The sequence below is a fragment of the Calliopsis andreniformis genome, unplaced genomic scaffold (genome assembly GCF_051401765.1).
Source record: "Calliopsis andreniformis isolate RMS-2024a unplaced genomic scaffold, iyCalAndr_principal scaffold0022, whole genome shotgun sequence".
In the NCBI taxonomy this organism is placed as follows: Eukaryota; Metazoa; Arthropoda; class Insecta; order Hymenoptera; family Andrenidae; genus Calliopsis; species Calliopsis andreniformis.
Genome location: NW_027480432.1, coordinates 5,089,105 through 5,116,177, shown reverse-complemented (window position 1 = coordinate 5,116,177; position 27,073 = coordinate 5,089,105). Strand labels below are relative to the sequence as shown.

At 43.3% G+C, this 27,073-nt stretch overlaps 1 protein-coding gene across 2 annotated transcripts in view; it reads right to left on the bottom strand.

Moving 5' to 3' along the window:
• The window catches only part of Fz2 (frizzled 2), a 144,749-nt gene that overhangs the window by 107,509 nt on the left and 10,167 nt on the right, over positions 1-27,073 (bottom strand). The window contains exon 2 of one of the 2 annotated variants that reach the window (XM_076390615.1): positions 10,251-10,381. The gene's annotated coding sequence lies outside the window, so the exon portion shown is untranslated. Of the gene's footprint in view, positions 1-69; positions 160-10,250; positions 10,382-27,073 lie in introns of those variants that run through there. The other variant, XM_076390614.1, reaches the window with a different exon arrangement.

Genomic DNA, 27,073 nt, shown 5'->3' with positions numbered 1-27,073 from the left:
CCGCTGGCTCTTTGTTTATCCCCAGAGCCATTCGACGGTGGAACGTCGTTAACGAAGGTCGTTACTCACCGTGGAATAGGAACACTGGTCACGATGTATATGGAAACACGATACTCTCTCTTTTTCACCGATATCTTCTGGCAATCAGCTTTGCCCCGGGTCCCTCTTGCTTTCACCTGACGGATGGCAAGCACACGTGCTCGGGCAGGACGAGTCGCGACGTATGGGCGCACTTAAGACGAGGCTACCGGCACTTTCGGCGGCGGCGATGGATTCGTTCTACATATATACGTGTTGGTTAACCTTGAAAAGGCAACCCGGTTGCGACGATACGCGAGGCTGTTTTGGGTGGCGTGCTGGTGCAGCGAGAGCGCGACTCAGGCGACGCCTCCTCGTGACTAGCGCGGGAACCAGGGAAATCGATAGAGTGACCCCATGGCACATGCGTGCATCGTGTCCCCTTGCTCGGGGACCAGACCGTAGGAGGAAGCGGAGGAAACGGCACCAGACGAGGAAGACGAGGAAGACGACGAGCGGGAAGATGAAGAAGAAGGGTACTAGACGGTCCCCTCCTCCCCCCTACCGAAGTAATGGGAATTTCTTTTCCATTTGCCGTCCCTGTCCCTCCTTTCAACCCTCGCGCTGTCCTCCACCCTTGCGCCAGTCCCTTTGCCCGCGGAACGCCCTTGCGAGTTGTCTCTTCCTCGCCGCCTAACAAAGGCTAAGGAGCTCCGCGGAGCCTGAGTTTATCTTGCCGATGAAAATGGCTGCGGTTGCTGGCTAATCGTCAAAGTGGTCCGAATCGATGAGCGCGGCTATTAGAAATGGGAACCTCGCTCCTTTGACGGGTTTTCATTTTGCGTCTTGTTAGCTGGCCTCTGCTGCACCTGCAGAGGCTATGGGTGATGGCTTTACGTGTACAGCGGTGCCTCGGTGGAGGCCCGTGACTCACTGATGAATGTAGGAGCTTTTGAAATTAGCTCATGGTTCGTAGTCTGTATGTAGCTGACAGTGCTCTTCAGTAATACTTGGTTACTTCAATTAATATTAAAGTAGTGATAAAAGGGTTCAATTGGAGCGAGGTGTGCGCTAGGCAAGGTGTCCAGAGGAACTGAGTTGCACAGCAGGAGGACAAAGAATGTATTAAAGAGAAATGCTTGTACAGAGTGGGGAGAAATAGAGTAATAAAATTGTTTTGGTGCTTCTATGTTGTAATTTTTTGAAATTGCTTAATTTTCTGATATCACATGTGTGATCTGTCTCCACCTTATAATAATAATACATTAACCTTGACAAAGTACGCTTTTGACCAAAGTCCACTTACACACTTTGCCAAGAATACTTCTGCTCCCTTTCTTCCATTCAAGCTTCCTATCTACCTGTTTAAACTTAAGTATTTCAAGGTACGTATATTTGTAACACTCTGTATAATGACTCGTAGCTGCTCTCAAGCTTGGCCTCTTCCCTATTTGTGTATTGGTGAGAAAGGAGAAGGGTAGCATTCGTCCAGCTGATGCTCGCAGGTGTGCCAGCGCACGCCTCGGTCCAAAGTTTACCTTTCGCGGCGCGAAACTGTATGAATCAAAGCGACGATCAAAGCGGGCATAATTCGGGAACTTGTTCTCGGTTAATTAAACGCGACGAAGGGACGAGCATTCCCTGGGAAAAGAAGAGGAATTTCAGGCGAGTGCCCTATCCCTGAGCAGCGAGAGAGCAGACGAAGTTTAAATGTAAGACAAACACGGATAAACGTGGCTGGATAAAGTCCAAGAAATTTATCGTTTGGAAAGGCTAGCTGGCGGCGGGCGAGCTTGTAAATTCTACCCCCCACCGATAAATCCGACCGTACACAACGGTAGATTTTCATAAGGGTGGAAACCTAACTCCTGCTATGGTATCTATCATAGGACGTGGTGGGTTGTGAGCTGGTGCTTTTTTGGGAGCTTGAAAGCTATGCACCATACATTAATTCACCTACCTATGGATTGTTCGGTGAGATTTTCAGAAAAATTATTGTCTACGAATGGATTTCTAGCAAATGGCGAAATATTTTGGATGCAGTAAAAATCTATGTGTTTGAATCTTTAATACTATATAGGAGATTGATCAAAAAAATATGATTTAGAAAGTAAGCCTTAGATTTGAGCGTTTGAAAATTTGAGTGTTTGAAAATTTGAACGTTTGAAAATTTGAATATTTAAAAATTTGAATATTTGAAAATTTGAATATTTAAAAGTTTGAACGTTTAAAATCTTAAAAATTTTGTAAATATGGAATTGCAACGTATCTTAAAATTGTAGACTCACGAAAGTCTGAAATTTTAAAATAATTCACGGTGAGGAAAAGCGTAGAAATAATCCGCTGCAAACACCCACGCAGATTTAAATTTCACTCAAGTAAACCGATGACGTGAAAAAGGGTATCAAGTATCCATGCTGTGGAAAAATTGTGAAGGGTTGGAGGGTGGGTGACTGCGAAATGCGCAGAAAGGCAGGATGTACGACATCGGAAGACGCGGCGTCAAAGAGGAAAGGACTAAAGGAGACAGAGCAGGACGCATTGGACCCGAGCCAGGCTGCATTTTCGAATAAGCAGAGAATGTTGCGCGGGTTCTTGCCAGAAAGAGATTTTGCATCGCGAGTTGTAAGCTGTGGGAGCGTAATGGCGCGGAATCGGGTACGCTAGTGAAATTCTCGATGGGGAACCGCTCGTATAACATCCCGTGAGCGATCGTTTTTTTTGTCGCTACAAGACTGGACTGAGAGTTGCATCGTAAAAGTGCCTCTCATGCCTGCTCCTTGGGAAGGATTCTTCACAGACGATCGCGGCATTGGAGATGAATTTCAAATCATACTCTTCGCTATAAATATTTTAAAGAAGACCTTATTTTTAGTTCAGAGTGTATTTATTATACCTACTGCTGAACTGGATTTTTAATCGATCTTGAGGTGACTGAATCATTTCAATTTTCTTGTTTTGAGTTCGAGTTAAAGTTAAACCAAAGTCCTATAAAAATCCATTTGGATAATTGTGATATAAATGAATAGATAAACTCTAAATTAAAAATAAAATCAGCTTATCTCAAAAAGGTCTACTGCTAAGTTTAATTAATATTTCAAAGAATAATTAGACCTCTCGAAATTTCATTAAACTTTGTTTAAACCATGCTCCAACACCACTCCCATAATACCTCAAAAACTCTACACCGAAGGGTACAAAACTTTCCTTAAATAAAGTCCAGAACTTGCACATTTATCGCCAGTAATCCTCAAGTAATTGCAGGATAAAAGTTTCCAGGACTCTTGTACCATAATTTCTATCGAAACCCGAACAAAAGGAACTCTCAAACCGAGTAGCATTCAACCAAAACGAAACGAAAGAAAAATACTTTTTTGAAAAGCTATTCACAAAGAAATAGGAAGAACAAGTGAGCGCAGTTGCTTCTCTGGTAAAAGGAAGCGTCCTCGTCGTGATAAAAGCGCTGAAACTTCGTTAGACCGACTATAGTACACGGTCGTGTTTACTACACGGCATTAAAAGTTTGAACGAAAACGGCTTCCAAGTTTCGCCGTCTTTTCTCCGCAATGAAACATTCTCCCAGAAGAAATCCAGCTTAAGAAATACCACAGGAGTATCTAGGTTACGATCCCACCCGTAAAAGCGGCACGTAAATATTTCCGTGGGCTCAGTCTTTCAGCATAGGAAGCCATAATAAAATTTCGCGGATCGGAGAGGAAATCAAATTGGATGAACGCACTGTGCACCCTTGGCGATCAACAACTTTATAGGTCTCTGTAGCCTTGGAATATATTGGATATTTATTGTCAGACATAGTTCTAGATATTCCCTATTAGATATTCATAGTAGAAGAAATTTGGATAACTGAAGGTCTCGCGATTGGTGGAAAAGTGGTATAAGTATGTACTGTACAGACATTACTGTTTGAAATTTAAGCTTTTGTCTAAGATTGTATCTACTCGTGAAAGGGTATTCTATAACAAACATGACTAAAGTGAAGAATATAAGGTAAATGTCCAAAGACACTTAAGATATCAAATGTTCCAGTAGCTGGACAATCTTTTTAGCTATTTTTCTACACTTCCAGATACTTGGAATGCACCTCAGTAACTGAATAGACTATTTGATGATACTATTTCTTGTTCTTTTATTAGGTCTATGAGAATTCCAACTCAAAATGAAATAAAGTTTGGGACGTGGTTAGCTACAGGAACACTTACCTTATTTACAATTAAAAGAACCACTTGTGGAACCTGAACCTAGCTAACTACGAAAGCTACCGACGTCTCTATATTTCTCTTTCCCAAGATCCGCAACATTAAATGCAAAAATTGGAAAAGTAGCATCGTAACAGAAGCGTAAAAAAATTGAATAGGCTTTTGTGCAGAAACTCGCGAATCATTCTCCGTTTCTAAGCAACACCTGCTATTAGTCACTCACACACCATCAGTCTAGACGTCATTCCTCATTCTGTCCAGCAGAGGCAAGTCGAAACTCACCCCCAAAGCGTAATTACCGGAGGCGTTGAGCAAGCACTCCGACAGCATGTACTTACATCTTGCTCGAAGTAATATAACCCAAGAGCAATAAAGCAATCGATCAATCCGCCTCTTAAAAGGAAATCGTGCATTCTATAGCCGGTATATAATTTCCTTCTGTACACCTTATCGGTTTTCCAATATGCCCCGGCAGATGCTACCGATGCTCCCGATAAGATGACCGTGCACGAGTAGCGAGTACACAGAATGGGGGGGTGGTGTCGGGGGATCGATCGGGCGATTCTCCTTTTGAAGGAGCCGACGTTAACCTCGTACGGTGCTCCGCCAACGCCGCGATACGTTCTCATTCCTCCCGACAGTGTGTTGGCAGTGCAAAAGGGGGCCAAAGGCGTTCTCTATCGCGACGGGTGTTGCCATGACACCATGAAACCTCCACCCCTGCTTCTAAATCTTTCCCTCCCGCGTCGCCTCCCCCCCCCCTCCCTGCCCCCTTGAGCCCCCTCGCGCGTCCTTCTTGTGCACACAGGCCGTAGGCAACTACAATTTCTTGCTTCAAATTTGCTGGAATCACTCGTAAAACACGAGCCACCGACGTGAAGCTATTCGAGGCTGCTATTTATTGCCGACCACGCGGTGCACTCGTCGATCTTTTAAGCTTCGATTCAGCGCAGTTAACCGTGCCTGGGTTTTTCTAGGCGAACGGATCGACGTTGTTATCCTGTCCGATCCTACGCTGAAATCTGATGGGGTTTAGTCGAATACTTGCGCAGTGGTTACAGTGTCTTATCAGATTATGGCCATTTGCACGTGGCACTTTCTTTTTTGGTGGAGGAGATTATATCACGTTGATGGTCTGTGACTACACTGCTGGAGTCGAGTCATTCGTGGGTTAAAAGTATTCTGCTTCATTCTGAACTAGAATTTTAAAGACACTGTGGTAAGACAAAATACATCCTCCAGTATTAGAGGTACACTTATCTCATTTCTTAGACCACAAATAATTAACACTATGCAACTAATAAAAAAAAAACTGAAACAAAATCCACCCTCATTTTATCTCAACAATAAAACAACCCCTTCAAGTTAATAATTAAATACCGCTAAAAATTTCATACCAGCGATTCTAAGTATCTCAGAGAAGATCATTATATATCCAAAAATATCTATTAAAAACCGAAGTGAGAAACACCCCACAGTATTTCAGCGCTCAAACTACCATCATCAATAAAAACTACAGCCACACCGAAATGATCCCGCATGACAGTGTCGCGATTACGTCAATTTGAACCCCACCGTTTCGAAGGGCAGACATTTCGTAGCCTACAGGGCGTTTTTGCGTCGCGCTGGGGGGAGGACAGCTGATCGACGGATGTTCCCCCACGGCGCCGGATGTGCAGAGGGTGTATTTTGTCTTCCGTCAGCGCTCGAGAGCGAATTTCGAATTTCGGATATATGCAGGGAGTCAGACGCCGAGCTGCGCCTAGAAAATCTGAATTGCAAATCTGGACGCAATTAAAAGTGTATCGCGCGGGAGCTGCAGGACGGACCAGCCGGTGTACAGGCCGTCGGGGGTCGAATCCGCAATTAAGGCGAAACATTATATAACGATCGCAGGCGAGGGCTGGCGCATCGGCACTGTAACTCCCTGTCCGCGGAAATTAGCGATCGCATAAAAATCGCGACACGGCCAATTAATTGCACAGCGGAGAACTGCTGTGCTATCTGTGTTGGACTAATCGATGATTGTTAACAGGCTACGCGACACGCGGACGTTTGGGGTTTTAGGATGATAGTGGCACGGGGGTTGGAAATGCGTTGGGTTTCATGTTTCAGCCATAAAGAAATCACAACTGTGTTAAGCGGAATTAATTATGTATATTGTGGGGTGGATCCTTTTCAACGTGGACTATGTGGAAACTCGGTGGCTACCACTATGTTTCATTTTTGTTTAAAATGTATCTACGCAATGAGAGAATGAAATGTGCGCTCTTTTTTTAAATTTTTATTCGCTTTTTTAAAATTCTAATATGTACGGTGATTATGATGAATTTAAATAGGGAATGAAATTAGTTAATTAGCTCACGAAAAGGTGGTGCATAGCTACCACTATGTTCCATTTTCGCTGAAAATGTGTATTCACAGTGAGTCAATAAAATTTGCACCTTTTTTTAGAAATTTTTGTTTCCTTTTTAAATTCTAATGCAGGGATTATAATAAATTTAAATATGATGAATGAAATTAACTAATTAGCTTACAATAAAGTCGTCCAGGGTTGAACAGTTAATCTTCATTAATTATTATTATGATAATGCCTAGGGAAAACGAGTATAACCTTAAAGACATATTAGTAGAGAAAGCAAGAGAACAGCGTAGCTTAATGAAGACCACAATCTTTTTAAAAGAATTACTCTTAATCTCAAAACATGAATATTAATACACCCAACTAATTTTGATGCCACATGTTCTATTTTCAAAATATTAAAGACACTTTACTTTGTGACAGAAATAGTTCCCAAGCCCTCAATAACAAGGACCTAATTTTCTAAATCTGTAGGAAGATTCAAAGTAACTAATACCCTTTAATTACACAAGGAAGGTAGCCTAACTATATCATTTTCCGTAACACGCTTTAAATACTGACTTTAAACAGTTTAAACTGCAATTTACCCTTGCACCGTTAGCAACGTTCACTACAGCATCCTTAAATGGACTTGCTCACAGGATTTAGGTTGCTATAAATATGAAGCTTATGATGCGGCCCAGTCGAGCGGCGAGTTTCATTAGCCCGGAAAATTTTCGGTAGATCGACGCTAATATAGGCTACGCGTTTTACTTGGATATTGGGGTGGGAGAATCGATAAATAAGAGTAACAAAATGGAGAGCTATGAATGACTGGATTTTCTTGATATAAACTCGCTGGCTCTTTAAGAAATTTACACATGGTACAGGACATGTTTCTAAAATCGTGATAAAGTGAATAGTAGTTCACTATAGTCCTCAATCATCAATACTCAATCAAGCATGTGAGTAACAGTAAAGAAAAATGAAAGTATTTATGAAAGAACTCCTTGTGATTCTATTAAGAGTAAGCAATACTATACTATTACCTTTTATGTAATTCATTTCTATTGTGTAAGTATTATTTTATTGTTATTCTCCTTGTATAATCTATAAAGTTTGAGTAAATTCTAAATAAATGAAGAATACTTATAGTACCTTCTTCAGTTCTTCTACAGTAACTCAATTTAAAAAAAATTCAATCTCAATTATTCTTTAATTTCGAGTTACAGAACATATAGCAACGAGCTTATACCCAGAAAATACATTCTGCATATTCTTGCCACAGTTCTCATGAAAGAACAATTCCGTGTTCACAAGAAGACTGTCACCCTTTCGTCTTGGGCCGCAATTATTTCGGAGCGATCGAGGGGCAAATCGCGGGAGCCAATTACGATCGATCAGAGGTTCGAACGAACTGACGTGGAGCAATAATTGAGGAAAATTCGATTCGCGTACGAGTAATGGTACCACGGCCCCTTCGACTTGCCTCGACCTCCGTGTCCCGCTAGCCTGATTCGCTCTCCACCCTCCCTTAATGGGGCTCTTTCAATTAAACTTTCTGTCCTCGTGCTTTCGTTATTATAAAACACATACAAATTTCAACAAATTGTGTACTCACCGTATTAAACTATTTCATCCATTTTTCACAACTACCAGCCGTGAAAATTCAAATAATTATCGAATTTTTGCACTCGGCTGACGTGCTGCGCGCAATTTCGGCAATCAATGCAACGCCACGTCATCAAACTGTACTTTCGATATGTATCGCGAATGATTTTCGGAAAAAAGCAATGGCCAGTGATGGGGAGGAGCTCGAAGGGGGAAATCATTCGCGATGGAGCAAATGTCTGCTCTTTCCAGGCTGGCGCATCATACACAGCCACTATCAAATTGTAGAGGGTGATTCAGAGTTAGTGGCAACTGATTACATTTAAAATACGAGGATTCAATTATTTTTTAGAAATCAATATGTAAAGAAATGAAAGAATTATGAATCTTTTTCAGAGAATTCCTCAAATCCTGCTTGAAAAATTTAAATACTCACTTATGTGTTACACTATATTATATTTTTGTTAATAATATTTAATTTCGATTACAAGCTAAATGAGTATGATAATAGGAATCTTCTTGACTTTAGGAATCAAGAAAAGTAGAAGTTTCTTAGTGCATAGCTTGTTACCTATATTTTATTTTTTAAGTGATCATCGATTCTGAATCATCCTGTGTACATATATGTGGCTGTCGAAAGAGCGTCCAGTAACATCGTATTTTCGAGCGGACGGGTTTTTCAACGATGCGTAATTTTCAAATAAAATTGTGCCACTGATCGGGCCCGCCACAAAAATGCGCAACGATTTTTGTCAATTGCGATTTATCGTCGCGCCAGTTTTTAAACCGGGGATGGAGGAACAAAGGGCGCGCCGAAAACGGTGGATACATTTTTCTCGCTTGCTTTTTTTTTTCTCTGTCGCTGACGATAAAACGAAATTCACGAGCGGAGTGCATCGATTACTAGAGATTGCTTTAAATTATTTAACTGATTGCATAGCCAATTTGCTGTTCCATTTTCGATCGTTTTTTGCAGGGTGTTTTCGCGGCCGAGAGCCCAGAACAGGCTGATATTTATGCTGCGAGCTGTTTTATCTGTTATTTGGATAAAATATTAGGTTTTTGTATTCATGGAGCATTTTTTGGTTGGAGAGAGAGAGAATTTTAAAAAATAGGGAACACGAGAAAGGCATTTGGCAGTTCAACTTTATGTCTCCCCTGTGAACCCTTTTTGTAAATTTCTCTTTTTTTAGAGTGTTGAAATTGTCTCTTGATTCTTTCATTTATTAATGGAACTTTGTTACTTTCTCGCAAAAGGCATTCTATGGAAGCTAATTTAGAGACAGCTACATGTTTTGCATATCACACATGTTGAGGATTAACTCTACAGCATGCTTAGAAATATAAATAGCCTGCAAGATCATAATCTCTCTTTACGTAACCACCGAAGTGAATAAAATTCAATTAGAAGAACAGCCTTTTGGCAAATGCCCTCAGTTTATCGACACAACAATATTCCACAAGGTAAAAATTGCAACATCGATTCATCAATATTCCATAAAATAAAAATTGCAACATCGACTCATCAATATTCCACAAAATAAAAATTGCAACATCAAATCATCAATATTCCACAAAATAAAAATTGCAAGATCAAATCATCAATATACCATAAAATAAAAATAGCAATATTAAAAAAAATTGACAGAGATTCTTCACGAAATGAGCCACTACAATATCTATCCACTTTTCTTTAATACCTGTCATGGATTGGACACAATTCGACAATTTGATTACATTGAAATGTTATTTTATCATATTTGTAGCAAATCATTTTCAGCCAGAAAAAGAAAATACTAAAAACTATGACAGTACACTTATTATAAATCATAGAGGAAAATTAGTATCCTTTCTCTCAAAAATAACACATAGAGGGCTGAGCAAAAAATTATTCATCATCAAATAAATCTACAATATTACTTCATCTAATATTAGCAGCAGTTTTTTCAGCATTTTATTTCGACAAGCAACAGAACTCGAAACCGTGTGCCACGGTTCTCGTTTACGGCTCATTTCTGTAAAGTTTATACGAATACAGGATAAAGTGTGACGTATTGGCTCACGTGTTTATAGTTGTAGGTGACGATGGTTGGACGATGTTCGTGACAGGTTTATGACGACGGAAAATAATCCGCGTTCCTGGATCGACCTCTCCGTTCCCATTTATTATTCCAGCCGAGTTTCAGTGACAGACCTGTGAATAAAAGGCGATCCTTGAATACGTTTTTAGACTACGAATTAAAGTCGTGGCGACTGCAATGGAAATCTTTCCCGAGGAATTGAATCACTATTCAATCCGCGGCTGATTTCGCGGGCTTAATTAAATTAAAGTGTCAGAAAATCAGCGCGGAAAAATAAATGAAAGAAATAAACCGTCCTTTGGCGAGCAGCTATCGTGCTGTAATTGTAAATTAAAACTTTGTAGCCTCCCCAAGACAGAAAGGATCGATTGTCACCCTGTCGACGATCGCCTCCAAAGTTCAATGAAATTTAAATGAACGTTAGCGAACGATAGAACCGACAGAGTGGATCGAGACGAGCAAAGTGGATCGGGATTATTAATTTGTAACTCAGCTGGTGAAGGGGTTGGCTTAAGGTGCCTCCTTGTGTGCTTTGGATCGTTTGGAAAAGCAAACGATGGAGGACCGAGACACGTGGGGTGTGCTTGGAAACGCGTGGAAGGGAATTTCGAAAAAACGACACCGATTAACGTGGAACTTTAAACCAGGGGGAGTAATCGGAAACCGTGAAACACATGCTCGATTCTCACAGCTCTGTTTTTTGGCTTTGATACCACTGGCGAGCTTGCTACGTGTGGTCTGAGCAGTATGGTGGTTTTGAGAGTTTGTCTGCAAACAGAATCCATATGGCGTGTTGCAAGGAGTATTGAAGTGGAAATTAAGAAGCTACGTTCAGATAAAATACGTGGAAATTTAAAAATTGTATGAAAGAATTTCATGGACCCAAAAGAGATGACACAATTTAGAAATATTCTTTTAGAAAAAGAATACTAATATCCAACACAAAAAAGTCCATTATTTAACACTATACGTCTTTCATCATTACACTATTCTAAATTAAAAAAAATACATATCTTACATATTCTAATAATTTACTCATCCACAGTCACAATAATAGAACATTAGAAATGAGAACTTACTTTATGTTTAGGTGTAGCTCCACGCGTAAGAATTCTTTGAAACGACCTACACGATGTTGTCCACGCGAAATCTCGAATATCACTGACATTGATCTCTTAAAAGGTTTTCAATACACACAACAGGTAGTGGGGCAGACTAAGGTCAAAGCAGTGTGCTGGGACGCGAGGCACGGGTGGTGGAACGCACCCCAAACATTGGTTAGGTTCTTCCATGCTCCTCTCATTCGAAAACAAAGCCGATGAACGCGAAAAACATTGATATCCTATCCCAGCCATATCACAACACAATAATACGTGTTATTTTCGACACTGGTATCTCGAATTGGCTTCAATAACAACGTTCCCAATTTCAATAATGGGTGGATCCATTTGGGGGTGGGTTAAAAAATGGAGAATTATTTTGTACCGAAACTGATTCTGTGGCACAGCTTTGGCTTTATTTTAACGAGTGCATTCATAACGAAACGAGAAAATCAGAGAGCAGTTTTTGAGGTACCATGTTATAATGTCACATAATTGGTTCCTTTGTCTACTATCCTTTATCTAAAACACAGTGAAAATAAAATAAGAGTAAAATATCCATGAATACGTGTCTCCATATTTTTGTTGATTTAAATAAACCCCAGTGTGACGGCCGAAAAAAATTTGCCCATTGCACTCTCCACTCTCGTTCCCAATTTCCCCCCCGAGCTATCGCCATAAAACTACCATATTCAATTATACCAGTTGTCAAAGGCCAGGTAACTTATGCGTCCCCCGCGTCCATTATAATCATAACTCCAAAGGAACTCCATCGAAGGGCAGAAAGTGCCGTCGACCGAGGTCCCAATCAGCCCCGCCGATATCAAAAAGCCTCGACAGCAATTGACGCTTTTGTAGGCGCAATTAAGCCTCCGCTCGCGCGATCGTCTGCGCGGGATGCTGCTTCTGTCGCGTTACCGAGTCTTTGATAAAGAAGACAGGGCCCTCGGTAAATTCTCTCACAAAGTCGTTTCCATATTCTCGCTAGCCCCGTGACCCCGGCGTTGATTGGGTCGTTCAACGGCGGTAATTAACAGGGGTAATTGTCAAAGAGAGACGGGAGGGAAAGAAGGTTGTTAGCTCGAGTACGCCGCGCAAGAATCGTCGCAGCGAAGACACTTCGGCCACGGTGCTCCTTGCAAATCAGCGCCACTCGACCGCGAATTGATTAATCCCGATCGGTTTGATCTGTTTCATTGGCTCGCACAATACCGCCGCTTTATTGGCCAGGGTGAGGAAGCAAGGGGAGGGAGCAGCGTGTTTGCGAATCTGCAATTCCTTTCACGTCTGTTGGAACGGTTAGCAATCGTTTTCGCGAGACGAAGCATCGCCCCGCGAGATTCGAGAGATCCATGTTGCCAGATACCGGGATAAAATGTCTTCCACTGACGTCGTAAAGTAGAAAAGTAGTAGAAGTAGAAGTAGTAGAAGATACCCTCACTTTTCTACTTTACGACATCACTGGAAGACATTTTGTCCCTGGATATGGCAACGCTGAGCGTTCGAGAATCGCGGGGCGAGGCTTCGTCTCGCAGAAACGATTGCTGGCATTACGGTATTTGATTGCATTGCTTGCAGCATCCCCTGTTTTCTACTTTATGACGTCACTGGTAGACACTTCGTCTCGACATATGGCAACAGTGCAGACGACCCCTGGTGCCCTCTCGGTCGATCGTCGATCTTTCATCGGCGAACCGGAAGCTGGAGCGGCCACGTAGACACGCACGGGGCTGAATCGAGGCGCATCCCATTTCGGCGGAGCATTAACGCGAAACGAGCAAAGGCAATTCGTGAAAAAGCGGCCTCAAAGGGAAATAAAGGTGGCGTCGCGTTACACGGGGATGGGGTTATAGGGCGAGAGGTGGAGAAATAGGCAAGGCACGGCAAAGGGAGGGACGAGGGGCGGCGTGAAGGGGGCATAGGACGAGAAGAAAGCGAAAAGAGGTATTTGGAAAGCGATGCTCCTGTCGTAAAACGCTGAGAGAAGTGAGAAACGAGAACGTCAAAGCCCGCCACGCATCCTTTAATCCCTTAATCCACCGTTGCCTTGCGAGAATTCTCTCTTCGACACCGGAACTGTGAATTTTCAAGATCCACCGTGGCAACGGGATACGTGGAGGGGGTAGAAAAGGGAGGGGGCTGAGTTCGAGGGGCGAAAAGAGGAGAGAGACGTTTCACGGTTCAGACTTTTCAGAGCTGCGATGCGGGAATTACCGACACGCTGTTTGAAATTAAAGCAAGGGCGCAAAGGGTTGCGCATACCTACACACCTGTCGGACAGAGGGAAGAAAACCGGCACAGGCGCAGGTTCTTCAAGGTATTCCAACGTTGGTGAACATTTTTCTGTGCTACTACTTCCCCCCCACCTCTGCCTCGTCCCCCTTTTCCCACTCGGTGCCTTTTCGAGAACCAGACGAATTTAACGTTACACTCTTTCCTTATTTGTCCCCCTGGCTTTCAGTTGCACCTTCCACCCCCGCGCACGCCGACTGTTTTCCCCTGTTCTAGGGCTATATTGCATTCGCGGACTCGATATGAAAGAGGAAATCTCCGAGGGCTTTTCTGACACACTCTGCAAATAAAGCCACGCGGTATTATGTTACTCGGGGCATATGAATCGCCGCGATCGAGGGACGAGGCAATATAGGTGAACTCTGACCCCCGGGAGCGAGGCTGCCTCGGGTCGACCTGACAGAAGGCTTCGCGATATAAGCTTGTTATAATCGAGATTTCTATGAATTATTCGGAAGGAACAAAGCTTGAATTTCTATATGAGGTCGCTGCGAATATTCCCTCGTTGTGAGCTTATTTATTTTATTCACTATATTTTGTTAATATTTACTCAGTTGTATTATATGTAATGTCGCTCATTCTTTTTTCTTTTTGTTTCTTGTCGAGATAGGAATAAATTAACGGAGAAGTTGAACTTATAAATGTGGCCCTCATTATAAGGTTGCTACATGCATGTATTTAGTATATTTTGCAATTATTCCATGCAAATAGGTTGCTTCTATCTACAATCTTTTTTTCCAAATAAAACTGAGTTATCAGCACACAAGTGGACCTCAGAGACATGACTCCCACTGCAACCTATTTTCTTTTGAACTGTGAACTTATATCGAGAAGACTCTTCACTAAGTCTAAGCCTACAACGAAGAAATACATCTAAGCTCCATCGAACCCCGATTCCCACCTCAGTTTCCTCTATTTAAAATTCAAAGTCTCCAGGCTGAAGAATAAAACGCTATCATAGATCCGCCAAAGCCAGACACGTAAGTTTGAAGGAAAACAGGCAGGAAAAACGTCAGAGTAGAATGACTGGAAGGAAGGTATTTCCCCGCCTGTCTCGACGTTCGACGCGCAAACTTTTTCCTTCGAGCATCCCCGTATTTTCATAATCGATTTCGCATCGGGGGCTGCGAAGCAAAAAGAAGGGCGGGCCGAGGGACAATCGGTGAGGAGAGAGACGCAGCGGATCGATGGTGGTGGCTTTTATGTCCGGTTTTAAGGCACCGAGGGAAAAGTTTCCTCGACTTAGACGCCGGGAGCTCTCGAGGTATCCATCGAATGGCTACCCAATAAACGAGTTGCATTGAATCAAAGCAAACAAGTGAAACAGTCGGTTTACGATTGGCCGTGCTTCAACCACCTTCTTTAGACTGTCTCCCTGTTTTCTCTCGTCTCCGATGCCAGCGATAGCACGTTGAGGAGATAGTGTCGAAAGCACGTCTATCGAAGGAATTACAATCAGGTTGGGGTAACAAGAAGAGTTTAGATGAAGAGGGGGTCTTTAAATACAAGTAGTATAGGTAGGGATTTGGCTGACTAGTTTTGACTCTTCAATTAAGATAGTGTCTGTATCTGTCAATTAAAATATATTGCACACTCTTTGCTATACTTTTTCAGAAAACATAGGTACCTAATACCTAATAAACAGTAGTCATAGAACACACTGTAAGTACCTAATAATCGAATAATTATTTCTTGCAAATAGTATTCAAAATCGATTGAACGAAATCTGTAAACTGCAACAAACTAAAATTCCTATGTAACTACTTATACACGAAACTATAAAACTTGATTTCCCCTCTACTGAAAGCTACAATCTAGTATCCAATGGAACCATTAACCCTCCCACCCCAGCACTTAAACAAACTCACTCCACAGACTCCACATTACACAAATAATATCCTGAAACTCCCAGCCCAACTTTCGCACCCCATTTTCCCCGAATTCGTGCAGTCAAGTCCAGTTCAAAGAACGACGAAGTCGCCTGACCGCGGTGGTATTCCCAAAGCTAGATCCAGCACTGTTCCCAAGAGGCGACGTGATGAATTAGCTGCATCAATTACGGTATTCCACGGAATCTCGATTCAGGTCCCCGGTTTTGGTTATCGCTCGCGCAGACAGCCAGAAGCGAGTCGCGATGCCGTTTGTGCGTGTATGTTCGACAGCAAATCGGTGGAGGAAAAAAAAAAAAAAAAAAGGGTCGACAGCGACATATTCGCTTTGACCGTCGCGCTGCATATAGAATATACGCGCGTATATGGGCGGGGCGCGATAAATACGCGGGGCACAGTAGTCAGGTCCGTGAATGCGAGCGCGGGAAGGAAGACCGCTGAGCAGAGGCATGGTTCTTTTTCGTAATTAAAAATTACGCGCCGCGCGGCCCGTGTGCGTCAAAGCGCGCGCGGCTTCGTTAATATATTCAGACCCCTGTGCCTTTGGCCTGGGAAAAAGACGCGACAAAGTTAGTGCCTATTTCTCTCGTTCTCCAGCACCCCCTCCCCGCGAACCCCCGCTTCCCTCCTGACGCTCATTCATGCCGTTTCCCTTTCTTCCTTTTCGCCGTCAGAGGAACAGCCGCGGCGATAATCTTTCCTGATTTTCCGCCAGGAATTCTAATTCCTTCCCGCGCGGGCGAGCGGAACGTCCGTCGACGCGGAAATCGCTTTCATCGCGGGGTAATGTCTCGCCCCTGCCCTGGTATCAAACGACCTCAATAGGAGCGAGTGATTTCTCTTCGAGCGAATTATCGGGCACGAATTTGCATCTGTTCGAAAGCAGGCGAAAGGATTTGGTCGCTTAAGATGAAGATTTCTGGGGGGAGGTTTTTATGATCAGGGGTGGAGTAATGACGATGTAGTTAGGTTCTAATTGGTTGGGGAATAATCAATGTAGCAGGCGAGATGGAATTAAGGCAGCTATCTGGGAAATAAAGTGAAGAGAATATCGATGTGGGATATTCGTGTTTAGGGGGTGAGAACCACCCCTAAAATTGGAGTAGAAGATACATTTTCGTAAACATCTCGAAAACTAATACAGGTAGAAACAAATTTTATGAGCAATAAGATGATATAAACGAATTTCGAAATATTTATGAAAATGTATTTTCCACGCCAACCGTGAGGATGATTTTTCATCCCTTAAATATAGACATCAGCAGCTAAAAATAATCCATGTCTAATATTCTATGATACTGTATTTATATACCAAATTTCATCAATATCGGAAGACGACATTCAAGCGATGTTGCTTGTAAGTAGAATCAAACCCTCATAGTCAGACCTCAAACCCACATTCTTCTAAACTCTCAAAACGAAATCTCTCAAACCATCAAGAATCCACCGAAGCGTCACAGAGCCTATAGTTTCATATTCTTCCTCAATTAAAAATAAGAACCCTCGTCCTAAAAGCCACACGTGACCACAGCGTCGGGGTGCCCAATAAATTCATTTCTTCAGCTGGAGGCAAAGGTGAGAAAGTTAACCAGGAGATAATTATCGAACAGATCCAGTCAGCCAGGCAGCGACGCGAACTCGTATTAACGGTCGGTTGGCTAAATACCTGGCATTGTCGAGTTCGCAGCCCCGTGTGTGTGCCTACACATACAGGCCAGTATTACTATCTGCGGTCGAGGATCGTGGTAGATGTGGGATCCAATCGGGACATTGCCTTGGGGCAACACGGGATCCCCTCGATCGAGGAGGCGTCAGTCGTGAACCGTTTCATTGGTTCCTGGCACACAGGAGCGTAGCGTGTGTGCGGTGTACAATACACAAGGCTCGAATGCCTACTTCCTGCGCGGAGTAGTGTCGCGTTTTAATCCGTTTATTAAACCGCGGCTGACGAGGCCACTGCTTCACGCGGATCTTAATGTTGGAATGAATATGTGAAAGGCAACGATGATGTCAGGCGTGCTAGCATTAATAGCCAAGAGCTGGGGTTTCTTTAAGTAGTTAATAGTTTGATATGGGAACGATGGTCTGTTTGTGTGGAAGAGGATTCATTTTGGTTCGCTCTTCAGGTCCAAGCTAAGGGTCGTAGAGAGCAGCGACATTGTCACTGTCTTAATAGAGGTTTTGTATTAAATTTGTTTCCGTATTTTTTCTCTGTTTTTGTATCCATAACTATGTATATCCATAACTGGATACTCGAGATCCCTGTATTATAATAAACTATGTTATATGCTAATAAACCTTTTTAAAAGCAGTAGAGAATTTCCTCAAACGCTCTGTTCCCAGGTACTGTGAGGGTAAGTGCTGTGAGGTTCGTCACAGTCCTCTTACCGAAAGGCATAGCCTTCCCCACTCCCTTGCCAGATTCTCTAGGAACAATATTCTTATTCTTTAGCAATGCGACTTTTCCAAACACTTCGTCTTCTAAACAGCCACACAACACACATCAGCCATCGCTCGCCAACAGAACTGTTTAGTCTGACTCACCCTTTAACATAGCCACACACCCTGAGTCTCATTCATAAATCCATAAAAGACCAAGCACGGTTCGTAGGTCATCTTTTCCTACATTCTCTTTAAAACTACGTCATTGTTATAACAAATAACTCAACACTTAATCGTCAATCGATTCGTTCCAGATCCATAACCATATCAGCGGGATCGATGAGCTGACCAAGGATGATCGAGTGGGTTCTCCTCGACAGCGGGGCGTAAATACAAGCGACACCGTGGCCAGGTTTGACGCGATGAATATGAATGAGAGCAGCGACGCGGTCTTGAAATTGCATCGGTGAAATTTGAACGACGCTGGACCCGCGTCTACGCGCCCCCTGGATAGGCATATCGTTGGATGGCCCATGGGAGAGGGTGCTTGTCGAACGACGAACACCTACGCGGATATGCCAAATCGAATGTGACATTATAATGGAAGCGGCATTAGTGGTTTTACCGGTTGGATCGAGACGCGAATTGCTGGGGAAAATGCCGCTGGAAATTGTGGAGAGGTGGATTTGACTCGTGCGGCTTGCGTGCGAAAGGCCTGGGGGCTTCGGGTCAGCCTGGCTCGGTTGCTCTTGCGGAAAGGTGAACGGGATGGATTGTTTAGAGAGGTTGTGTGAATTATGTTGCCTGTTATCCTCGTTGGATTTCGTGGCGATAGTGAGAAACACATTGAGGTCGAAATATTGCATATGCGAGATCAGTATTTCTTTTTGAAGGGGAATTATTGTGAAAATTGTAGGGGTATAAAGGATTCACTATCGTGTAACGCTTGTCTCGTGAGATTTCAGTTATTCGTGTAATAAATCAAAATAGGAAAAAATAGGTGTATATTAATGTCTCATCTTGAATGCTTTAAGAAAATGTTAGCAATAAACTTTGTAAAACAATACTAAAAAGTAGCGTGTAATTAAAATTCTCATAATCCCATAATGCTTCAGTCTAATGTCATTATATCATAGGTAACTTCCTCCCAACAATTTAAATGTTCAAACATCCTAAAATTTCAAAAATTGGAAGGTTCGAATATTTGAATATTTGAGAATTGATACGTATACCTATGTATTTGGAAATGTGAAAAGCTGAGAATTGCCTAAAAATACAAAGAAAATTCAAGAAAGTTCTCAGGAACATCCGAAAAAGATCGAACTGAGTAACTGAGAAAATCGAACGATCAGTAGGAGACTCGGAAACCCCATTGCTCCGAACATCGAAGTACTAAGCAGAGAATAAACGTTCCATTACCTCCGTCGGGGATCTTAATTGTGCCGGTATTCAGCGTGGACGCATAAGTACGTTCGAAATCGACAAGAAATAACGATCTTGTAGACACAATGCGTGCTCGCGCGCTCGGGCACCCCCTGAAAATTCTTCGTTCTCCCCTCGAGTAATTGGTCGCCGCGGGTGGCGAACTTGCTCTTCGTTACCGTTCACGAATGGTCGTTACGCGTTTCGACGATTCGAGGACCGATTCTGTAGGACGTGGCGAGCAGTTGTGTCGATCGACGTCGTTTCGATTTTCCCCCTGATCGCATTAGGCGACAATCGAATCGGCCGCGCGAGGCGTCGGGTTCGTCGCGGCGGATGGCGACGAAGGGGATGCTGGGGCGCACGTGTGAGCAGTCACAAATTAAAAGAAAGCAATAAGAGTCGCTCTGGATAGAGACAGGGCTCCCGAGCTGCGAAATCGTGCGGCGAGGGACCCTCACAAAAATCCAATTTCTGTCATTGAAAGTAATGAGTCATTTGTCGCTTCATTTGTTCTAATCCGATGGACTCGGATGGGCTGTGACGGATAAACACTTGCTGCGTCGGGACGGTTGCCTAGAGTCTGGCATAGGGTACAGTAGATGGTGACTGTGACTGTCAGGCAAATTAGGCACAGCCACGTTTAAGTGTATTAAGAAACCTAGCAGTTTCAATGAATTTTTGTTATTCTTTTTTTTTAAATTATAATGAGAATATAAGGTAACTAAGGTCAAGTTCGCTACTCAGGGGAAATACATAATCCTGAGTCTAAAGCTTGGATATAAATTCTTGATTTATCCTGGGACTATTCTGGGACCATTCTAGACTTAAAACTCCGTTTAAATTTTGATGTAACCCTGTGTCTAATACTCTGTATCAGTTCTGATGCAACCCTAGGTCTAAAACTCCACTTAAATCCTGCTGCAATCCTGGACCTAAAACTCCATTTAATTTTACCTTACAATCACAAGAATACAATTACCTACAGTGGCAACAACCCACTCCAAATGTCTCTAACTCTACCTAGAGAATTTACGCCACCATACCAAGAACTTCCACACTTTCAAACGTTCACCAAGTTTGGGCCAAAGGTGCACTCGGCCACGTCCCCATCAGGGGAACAATTTCCCCCAGGGCGAGATCGATGAAGAACCCTGGACGCGAGCACACGTTAAAAGTCCCTTCCCCCATGACTCTAAACTTCTCCGTTTGCGGCCGTTATTTCATCGCGGCCATCAATATCCTTTTTCTCTCGAGTACGTGTCACACAGTCAGGGAGACTGACAACCGGCCGATGTCGAGTAGGAGAAAAAAAAAAAAAAAAAAAAACACGCGAAGCCAGTGGCTCGTCTACGTGGCGCGAGTTTGCCATTGTCGTGAAGCGTTCCCGTTCCCCCCTTGTCTCTGCTCCCCTCCTCGCCCCTCCTGCTCTTTCTCCATTGACAGTTCGAACAGAGGCGAAGTGTCGACGATGGTCGGGGCGCCGATTCGAATCTCGTACTCAAACGCGGACTCCATTCATGGGAGCATAATGGGGTACGAAGGAGAATGGAGGGACCTAACGCACACGCGTCTACGCGCCGTGACAGTGGAGGCTTTTGCACGGCCTCGCCATGGGATAGGTCCTACAGATACTGCGCGTGCCTGTCCACGGACGTGACTGTTCCCGTGCAAAAACGGAAACCCACGGTGATACGGCCCCCCAACCCCCTTGGTACCCTCCCGACGTTGAATTTCCCGTTTACGTCTCTGTTAAGTCCTTCATTAACTAGCGAGGCTCGAGGGTGGAGCCTCGCTGTGAAATGTCGCGCTATGCGTGTCTGTGCTGAGAGTGAATGCTGTTCAAGTTTTTGCTCGGAGGAGTTTCATTGGAATATTTGAAACGTTATGGTGTTTGATAGTTGTGGCGGAGGGAATGGGTTTAAGTCTTTGCAGCATGATGGGGTAGCTTTATTTTTAAATCAATATCTAATATTTAGTACTTCTTTAAGATACAGGAGTACTTGCCACTCTCACCCTTTTCCATCGTTATGAACAATTTTGCATCCCATTACCTCATCAAAATAAACATAAAAATCGATAAAGTAAACTATCGTAAAAATACCTACCCACAGAAAGTGTAATTTTAACCCACTAACCATCACCAGGTCAACTAAAAAAAATCAATCACCAATAAAATTCTTCTACCCTTTTTTAAACTCATATCAAGGTCACCATTCATATTTCAAACCATCATCCCTGCTCCCCATAAAAAGTGAATCCCCCCGAGCCACGAAACTCAAAAAAATTCTGCAAGTGGCTCCTCCGAGCAAACACTTCATATTTCATCAGAAATCATACACACAACGTCGATGAAAGTCGAAATTATTAATCATCGTTTTTAACGTTCGCATATCGTTCAAATAGGATTCCGTGACGGATCGACGATGCGTCAATCAGCCTCGCACGCTAATTAAATATAATCCTGCATTTCTCCTAAAATTAATTCCATTTTTTCCCCAGCCGATGGATCCGTAGCCAGTCGGTTTATAACGAATTTACGAGCGCTCGCTTTATTCCGAATCGACTCGATATAAATTGCCTGTCCCGTATACTATATGCCGCCCGCATAAATTCGCGGCGCCGCATTAAACGTTCCCGTTTCACCGGCTGATTTACGCGATTGATAAATTTTGCTCGTCGAATATCTGCGGGAGCTGCGCTCACGATAACACGATCATCCGTACGTTCGAGCGCGTGGGCGGTTCGAAACTGGGGGTGGCGAGTTAAGCTACTTGCTGTCGGGGACACGGTCGGTCCCCGACGTGAAAACGGCACAAAGTGGACGTTTCTGAAAAGATAATGGAGCGGACGGATGCCGTGAATGTGAGCGGAGTTGCAGGAAAGCGTGTCGAGCATTGTTCCGCGTATTACGCATTCCCTGTGTCGCGTCTTTAGAAAAACCCTCCGCCCTGCGCCAAGGCGGGCGCAGAGGTGTGTACACGGCGGAGGCACGAGCGGGCCGCGGTGCATACGTTTTCCCTATCTCTCTTCCGTGATGCGAGTTTTGTGTTTACACCACGCAAAAACTGCTAAGGGGATGGATGCTTGCTGACTCGCGCCGCGCGAGGCACAAGGTGAATAGGACGCTGAGCTTCCCTGGTTCGGCTAACTTCTAACTGTTTGAGAAACCTGCATTCAATTCACCGTGGAAAATGGAGATTGCAATCTTAGGCCAGGGGCTTTTATCGTATGCCGATGCCGCGAGGAGCAAATGCTGGCTGTAAATGAATTAGAGATTAAGGCGGAAGTGGACGATCGGCAACGTTGCGAAGAGAGGACTTTAGGAGGAGAGGCATCCCACTTGGGTATGTTTGAAGTTTGAAGTTTTGGGGTAGGTTGGGATCTCTGCTGGGGTGGAAAGAAGCTTTGGTGGTTGGGGTGAACGAACTGCATTGGTATGCTGAACTTTAAGATAATTTCAATTTAGGGTAGCCTATCTTTGGGTTGAGTTCGAATTTTGAATTGTAGCCCACCTTTTTGCGATTTTTAAATATAAATCTTTTAAATTCTGAATTATGTATGCCCATATTAAATTAAATTCAATTCGAGGTCCAAATCCACTTCAACTACTTCATCTCCTTGAATTATCTCATATCTTACTAATTCTATTTCCTCTACAATTTTGAATATAAATCTGAATAATGAACATATTATATACTTGATAGACTCCAGAAGCATATATCTTATACTCCAGTAACCAGTAATGCTAATGGCGTGTTCTAACTTCGAACGTAATTTAATTTTTACTGGGGACACATTTGCAGTAGGGAAAAAGTTCTTTCCTCCACATCATGATATTTCACTCCAGCCTGTTGAAATCTACTCCAATTCGCTCCAATTTCCTCATACGATACGAGTGAGTACGAGTCGCGTGAGTAACCTAGACATCAGCAATCGAGAATGAACTTTTTAAATTAAAATGACGTGGTGTCTGAAGCAAACTGGACTTTTTTAGGCTTGTTAAAAAGTATTGGAATATCGGTTTAAAAAACAGAAAAATAAAAATAACAGAGTTCGGTACACAACAAGGTTGTGACTGTAGTAATTGTTCGAATGTGTACTTTTCAGTCTGTGAGTACCAGAAACCTATGATATCCTACACAAATTTAAAAAATTAAAAACTACTAAAATCGAACGAATAAAATATATATGAAAAGCATAACATGCCTCCTTGACCCTTCCACAGTAACTCACCTTTTAGTGAACCCCTAATCTCTCTCAACTTTTCCAATTTCTAAACTCCCGATTTTTCAATTTAATCCGAACTGTAAAGTTCAAGCCAAAGAAACCTTAAGTCTCTTCCATCCTCAGTAATATCGACGTCCATCTACCACCCCTTGCCTCCCTCTAATTAAACTCGATTTCCTCGTTCCAAGAAACGACGACCCACCCTCCCAGCGTCTACATTATCCGCTGTGGATGTCGGGTGAGAAGACCAGTTCCTTCCGATTATTAACGCAGCCCCTGGTCAACGACAATGGCGTTGCTAATAATTACTGTGTACAATTGATACTTAGTCGCGCGTCAATGTGCTCGCGACTCGCCGACCGTGCATTTTCCATAGATCCACGGACTCCTTTCAAGCCAAAGCCACGATGGAGGGACACAGGGGGTGGAAACGGAATGAAAGTAGTTTGCAGAAATGCTTCCTTCGTCAGGGTCAATTTACGCGAAACACCGAGGTGGAGGGGTGCTTCGTGTCTCCTTCAGTGGGGCCCTTTATTCACGGTCGGCGAAATGAGGTTCGTTGGAAGAAAACTCTTTCGTCTGTGACACCGTTGCGCGAATAGGAACATCTGATCCGGTCAGCCGCGTTAATTAAGTGCCCATTTTCCTCCGTGATAATTAATTCTCGTTTTGTCCTTGTCTCGCGAGTGTGCCTGGCTGCCTCGTTATCGCTGCCCGTTCTTTGGATATTATTCTCGGCCCAGCCGATAATATAACAGGTCTTCTTTTTGTTAGGATCCGCGTTGCGTGGGTTATGAAGTCATTAGTGGCGAGGGCGGAGATACATATTTTCTTGATAGTATTTGGAGTCTTTTTAACCACTTGTTTCAGGAATTTTCTTAGGCTTCAGGTAGCAGAGGTAATTTAAATTGCAGGAAAATATGCAGCGAGTAATTTTGCAAGGGGTAGATTATTATGAAATAAATGAAAAAAATGCTTTAAAAAAATTCAGATACTCAAATAAGAAAACATTCATAAATACCTCCAATTTTAATTAAAACCACTAAGGTAAATGTCTCAATAGCTGACCGTGTCTCGATACCTGGGCACTAACACTATTACGACATTTACCTTCTGTATCCCTTAGAGAATTTCTATCCCAAGTACCCTGTCAACCAAAATCCTTCCATCCTCAGCAAAAACCAAGCCATCTCTGCCATTCTGTCACCACTAACAACCCCCTTCTAACGAGCAACTAAGTCCAAAAACCTGCACAATATATCTTCCCCCACCACCCCGAAAATTTCTCATTCCACCATCGAAACAGCCCTCGGTTACGTGATTCCCGAGCATTACGACACGCCGTCTGTTTTTGACATCCCCAGAGCGTCTCCCAACACAGTCGAACTTTTCGACGGCTGGAAATACGATTTGCCGCGGTGGAACGCGTCGCGTCGAATTATACCGTGAAACGGGGCACCCCAGTGTCATCGACGTCGCTATCGATCACCCCAGCCGATCGACTCTCTCTCAATTCTTTTTTTTTTTTTTTTTTTTTCTTTTTTTTGGCACCGACAATTTGTAAGATCACCGTTTCGCCGCGGCATTTTCGACGAGCGGATGAAAACTCGCCAAGGCAATTTCGCTCGTACTAACACAGATTGGGACGGGGGTGGGGGTTGCCAGGGGGTGGGATATTTGCAGTGGTCGACTGCGAAATTTCAATTACGCGTGTACCCGGGCTGATTCGATTATCGGGACCGGCTTGATTACCGATTCAATTGTTGCAACGAGTGCGCCGAGGAATTTGTTCCTGTTTGCGCTAAAGCGCGTCCGACGCATCTATTATGCAGCGCGATCCTCGGCCCTGCTTGTTCGCACTCTCTGACACCTTTCCCCGTATTATGGCGTCGCGTCACATCGTTCTATCACGCGGACATCCCGTGTAATTTTCTCTTCCATCCCCCGCTCGACATCGCCGCTCCTCCCCGCTCCTCCCCGCTCCTCCCCGCTCCTCCCCGCCTCACCCTGCCTCGTCAGTCTCTCTGCAGCGCTCAGGGCCCCGCTCCCTAACCCTCCCCTTCGCTCCACCCCCCTCGACTTTTTATCCTCCCTCCTGGTTTCTCGATGCGCCGTGTATTTCCGCGCGGGGGCGTTAAACGACATAATGCGGCAATTTTGTTAGGCGCTGCCAGCGAATTCGCGGAGGTGCGAATGACGGTGGCTCTTATCCTAGAGGGCCATTAAGTGATCTTTCCCCGATTATTACTGGCAGCGCGATTCCATTTCAAGGGGCGGGAGGGGGACAGAGGAGGAGGGGGGATATTGCTGGTGCTGGGAAATTCGCGCGTCTCATCCGTCGAGAGGACACTCGACGGTTAATGTGTGCTATATTATAGGAAATTGTGTACAATTTCAGGTAACGGCGAATTTCCGCGGCCACTGTTGGGAAACGTTTAGTGGCGAGGTGTTGAGAGAACTTCGTGGCTTTTTTTACTGGTTACTAGGAGGGAAATTATGTCCTGATTGCGGGGGTGTGAGGTTGTCTTTTTTTTGGGGATGGGGATGCTGGGGTTTTTGGGATTCGGGGAGGTTGATTGGGGGATTTTTGGAAGAATAATTTCACCCTCTTTTTAAATCTAGATTAGTGCAATTTTTGAGGTGAAGTGTTTTCATTTGTATTGAGATTTCAAGTGAAATAGTCTTGTACCTTTTTTAGGAGCAAACCAGTGAGATAAAATTTCAATTTTCATTATTTAATTTGAGAACATTGTTCGATTATCAATAGTGATCTATCCTGCGATCGATATGAAGTCCGCCAAACCAACAATCGATACTCCTAAGCCATCCCAGTCTGCCTTACCATCCATCGATCACTATAGATCATTGGAGTTTTACCATTGATCAATACAATTCCACGAAAAAGATCCCAAAATTTATCACTTTCAACCATACCACATTGTAATGTATGAGAGACAAGTTAAGCAAAAAATACAGAGCTATATCTCTTCTTAATGGTGGTAGCAAGCAACATTATAAATTCTGAGCAGACCCAAGCTGGATTCCAAGATAATTACGTCCTCAGATTGAAGAATGAGCATGGCCTACAAACATGAGTCTTCCTTTTACGATTTAATCATTAATAAAACCCTTCCAAATGTCTCTTGAAATCACTTTAATGTCGACCATAATTCAGGATTACGAAAACATTAGCGCTTTTAAATGAGTGGTTGCAGTTTTCTCGTATTTCGCCGTCGTTAGAGTTTCAGGTAAGCTATTACTCGTACAAGAATGTTATTGCAAAATAAATTTATCAGAAACAGTTGTGGTATGGGACCACTGAATGATGTCATCGTTAAGACACGAAACAAGTCATAGATCCAAGATAAGAAATTTAGCAACGAGTTTATGTTGAGGAAATCTTGTTGTAAGATCTATAGAAAGGTTTAAAATTCTATATTTTTATCTCTAAAATTTTATACCGTGTAAGATGCTAACAAGCCTAGAAAAT